We start from the raw sequence: 5,056 nt of genomic DNA, 5'->3' as shown, positions 1-5,056 counted from the left end.
GCTGCTTGATGGAAAGTCGTAACAATCTCAGGGAAATACACTTCCTCCAGAAACTAGTCATTTTTGATAACTAGGGCCAGAAATGTGTTAACTGCCTGTTCACAATGAGGAAAATCAGTGCTAAAGCATGAGAAATTTATAACATCACTGGTGGAAGTGCGCTCTGGGTGAAGCTGATTTTTGCAAACCATAAATATAGGCTCCGTGCACAGAGAAACCCTGTGGTTTATAAATTATGATTTATGGTTTAGGCTCATGGCTGTGTTAAGCAAGCTTATCCCAAATCATGGTTAACAAACCATTACAGTGTAATGCTTTATTTTTAAAAAAAAAAAAAACCATAAGATTTGATGAACAAAGTGTTCTGATTTTCTTATTACAAGTAGTCCTTAACTTATGACCATAAGTGAGCCCAACATATCTGTTGCTAAGTGAAACATTTGATAAGTGAGTTTTGGCCCATTTTACGACCTTTCTTGCCCCGGTTGTTAAGTGAATCACTTCAGGGGTTCGGTTAGTGACATGGTTGTTAAGCGAATCTGGCTTGCCCATGGACTTTGCTTGTCAGAAGGTTGCAAAAGGGGATCACGCAACCCCGGGACGCTACAACCGTCATAAATAAGAGTCAGTTGCTAAGTGTCTGAATTTTGAACCCGTGACCACAGGGAAGTTGCAAAGGTCGTAAGTCTGAAAAACGGTCATGTCACTTTTTTCAGCGTTGTAGTAACTTCAAACAGTCACTAAGCGAAATGTTGTAAGTCGAGGACTACCTGTATAGAAAATTACTGTGCATAGCTGAACATGTCACGCCTATGTCCAAAACAAACAAGACACATTATTGCTAAACATTATAGATCAATTGTGCTACTGGTACTAATCGTCCATATTGTATCTGTTTTTTCGTATTACCTCCCACATATCGACAGTTGAGACACCACCTGGCATGCAAATCTTTCCATTCTTTTTCTCTTCTATTCTCACCTGTTCATTTTCTTTTGAATCATATCCTTTAATTTCTAAGCACTGCCGTAAAACAATGTAGATAGGGTATTATTGTAATTGTAATGGGCTGTAATTGAGATCAGCAACTCCGTAGCTAAGCAACAGCGAAAATCATACGATCGCGCTGACTTATGACGGCAGTTCCAGTTGCCATCGTTAAACAAACGCCGTGCGGTCATTGGGCAAGATGACACATGACACCCCCCCCCAAAAACCCTCATAAATTCCTGCCAGCTTCCCCGTTGACTTTGATCATGACCAAGGACTGCTGTGACCATCCTAATTACGCACCGATGGGCAAATTCTGGGCCCATGATCCTATGGATGCTACAAAAAATGGGATAGAATCAGGACTTTAATCCCTGATGTTGTAAATCTTGCTTTGTTTTCCCTTTGGCTTCTGAAATTTCAGCCTGTTCTGAACTAGGCTTCCCTAAAAAGCACGAAGCAGAATCCTGGTCCTGACAAAACCCCTTTTATTAAACAAACAGTGAATTCCTCTCATTCACCTTCAGCAAAATCTTTCAAGGGAGACTTTACAGTCACAGACCTTATCTGGCTTGGAGAGCTGCCAGGTCGATATCTTCAAAACTTGGGAAAGAGTCTTGGGGAGTCACAAACTAATTAGATGAACTAATTGTCTCCTGCAAACTCCACTCCCCTTTCGCTCCTCTTTTATTCCCTCTGGGAGGGGCCATTCTTCGTCCACCTGTGGCCTTACTCCCAAGTTGACCCTTGTTCTTTAGCTATTCCCTTCGTCTGGCAACTCTGCGCATGCGCACACTGGGTACAGGCTCCAGCGGTTCATCTGCCTCACTGATGTCTGACTCTGAAGGCAGCTTAAAACTGGCATACGGCCCTGGCCCCCTCTCTGCATCCAAAGCAGAGCCCTCATCAGAGCCTTCCCCAGACTCCAGGACTGGCCCATGTTCCTCCCCAACCTCCTCACTGTCCGAATCTGCTGCCAGCTCTGCTGTTGCTGTCAGGCCACAACACAGCCAACAACGGTTTTCAGCTTCACTGTGCAGCGATTGAAAGGGTGTTGTCATCCCCCCAAAAAAAGGGAAGTCGTAGGACTGTCTTTTTCAGTTGAGTTTGTTGTAATGAAAAGTGAGTTTCACAGGTTACTGAACCCTCCCTGGAGATCAAATGTCATGTTTCTGTGAAGCGACTAAAGAAGCATGGAGAAAAGCCAACACTGTCTTTTTTTAACGACTTTCTGGGGGAAACATCACAATATGGAACCGTGCACGTCCCCGACATTCCTTCGGAAACTTCAGAAATCCTTCTTTTTCAGCTGGAAGGTCCACTTAGTGGTCCACATGCTATTTCCAACAGAGGTGCCTCCAAGAAGGCGTCTTCTCATTTCTTTGCTAGATTTGTCTCTCATTAATTATCAGTCTCTCTCAGGACACGGTGGCTCAGTGGGTAAGACGCTGAGATTGTCGATCAGAAGGTCGACAGTTCAGCGGTTCGAATCCCTAGTGCCACGTAATGGGGTGAGCTCCCGTTACTTGTCCCAGCTTCTGCCAACCTAGCACTTCGAAAGCAGGTAAAAAATGCAAGTAGAAAAAAAAGGGACCACCTTTGGTGGGAAGGTAACAGCGTTCCGTGCACCTTTGGCGTTTAGTCAGGCAGGCCACATGACCATGGAGACATCTTTGGACAGTGCTGGCTCTTCAGCTTTGAAATGGAGGTGAGCACCGCCTCCTAGAGTTGGGAACAACTAGCACATATGCGCGAGGGGAACCTTTACCTTTTGGTCTAATCAAGCCAATGGCCATCTCCTCGTGGCTACTGGTAGTTCCAAATAGGTTCCATGCCTTATGTGAATATGGAAAATTCTTTGTTTATTCTGCCCTAGTCAACATTTTTTGCATAATCATGAATCTATACCGCGAGAAGGGGAAAAAAGCAACCGTTTTTCAACTTTCTCCGTGTAGTGCACAGTTAGTGACCTTTTAAGGTTCAATTGTTCCAAATATTTTAACCTTCACCTTGTCCCTAAAGACAAATGGCAGAATGTTGGCAGAGTGAATGCTTCATGTTATACAGAACTTTGACTAAACCAAATGTTTGTTGATGTAAATAGTATTCTGAATTCTTTTGGGACAAACGTTTGTCTGTTTGCTCTCGTCTGACTTTCTGAACTAAGTAAGGTTGCAAAAATATTGCTTTTGCCAGAGAACGTCTGGCTGTATTTAAATTGTGGAAACCAAACAAAAATTAACAGATTCACTGCATCTCAATGTTGGACCTGGTTGATAGAATGAGCTTTTCTATATATCACTTAAAAGAATATTGTGGGCTGGTATCTGCCAGCATTTCTCTGAAATGTTTAAAAAGAGCGACATTTTGTTGTGAGAAAGGAAAATAAAACCCCAACCTTTCTATGAATTCAGTAATTTTATCAACTAAAACAAATCTGCTTTATTGATCAAAGGGATGCACTTCACACCCATTAAATTCATCGCTAAAGCTTGATATGGTAAACCATAATGGGAAAAAGGTCAGCAGTGAAAAACCATAAAGGAAAGCAAAACATCTGGAATTGGTTTTAATATTGAACCTGTGCAAGAAAAAGGAAGGAAACAACATGAAGAATATGGAGAAAGGATTAGCTAGCCATATCTCAATTTCTGAAGTCAAAGAATCGGAGCTCTTTAATGGCCAAAAAATAATGTACAATCTAAAGGTAAAGGTTCCCCTTGCACATACGTGCTAGTTGTTCCTGACTCTAGGGGACAGTGCTCATCTCTGTTTCAAAGCCGAAGAGCCAGTGCTGTCCAAAGACATCTCCGTAGTCATGTGGCCGGAATGACTCAATGCCAAAGGTGCATGGAACGCTGTTACCTTCCCACCAAAGGTGGTCCCTAATTTTTCTACTTGCGTTTTTTTACGTGCTTTCGAACTGCTAGGTTGGCAGAAGCTGGGACAAGTAATGGGAGCTCACCCCATTACGCAGCACTAGGGATTCAAACCGCTGAACTGCCGACGTTTCAATCGACAAGCTCAGCATCTTAGCCACTGAGTCACCGCATCCCTAATGTACAATCTATATACAGTATGTATAATTAGGGAGCTTGGCTTCTCCACAATAATACGTTTCATTCTTTCTTGATTGGCAGTACTATTTTTTTTCCTAGTTGAAAAGCCTAAGAATGGGAAGCCCACTTCATATTTTCTCATTTAAATTCAGGCGTTGGGGTTTACCTGAGTAAATTTTTTCTGTGCATGAATCACCTCCGAGTGTTTCCTCAAAGTAAAATTCATCTCAGAATTGCCAATCACTGTGTATTTTTGGTACCATTTACCTCAGGGAATTAATTTGGGTGGGTGATGATCAAGAGACAGACTGAATTTTAAATCTCATATTCTTTCTGGCTTGACTTAATTATTCATTTGGTACAAGTTGTGTTCCTGAGGAAGAATTGGATTAGATAGATAGATAGATAGATAGATAGATAGATAGATAGATAGATAGATAATCCAATATATTCCCATTCTATCTAGGGTTTCATTAGTTTCAGATTTGCACTTTGTTTGTGTAATATGAACTGTTTTGAATTAACCACATAGACCAAGTCATGACCCTAGGCTCTGGGCCTGTTAAAAATGCAACAGATGTTGTTGATTATACTTGTGTTTCTTCCTTGAGGGAAAGGATGATCAATTCTAAATTCAAGTCAATACCCAAAGAATACAATCTTGCTATCACCATCTAACTCAAAATTTGAACCTTCTACTCCCACCACAACCATCCCCACTATTAGCAGGATCTCCCTTTCCTTAGATCTCAGGAGGCTTTCAAAACTGGAAGAGCTACAACATTATGAGCATAGTGGTTAGAGTGCAGTACTGTAGGCTATTTCTGCTGGCTGCTAGCTGCCTGCAATTTGGCAGTTCTAATCTCACCAGGCTCAAGGTTGGATTTAGCCATCCATCCTTCCGAGGTGGGTAAAATGAGGACCCAAATTGTTGGAGGCAATAGGCTGACTCTGTTAACCGATTAGAGAGGGCTGTAAAGCACTGTAAAGTGGTATATACGTCTAGG

The sequence above is a fragment of the Pantherophis guttatus genome, chromosome 12, assembly GCF_059756535.1.
Source record: "Pantherophis guttatus breed Tessera chromosome 12, ASM5975653v1, whole genome shotgun sequence".
In the NCBI taxonomy this organism is placed as follows: Eukaryota; Metazoa; Chordata; class Lepidosauria; order Squamata; family Colubridae; genus Pantherophis; species Pantherophis guttatus.
Note: the sequence above shows the minus strand (reverse complement) of the source record.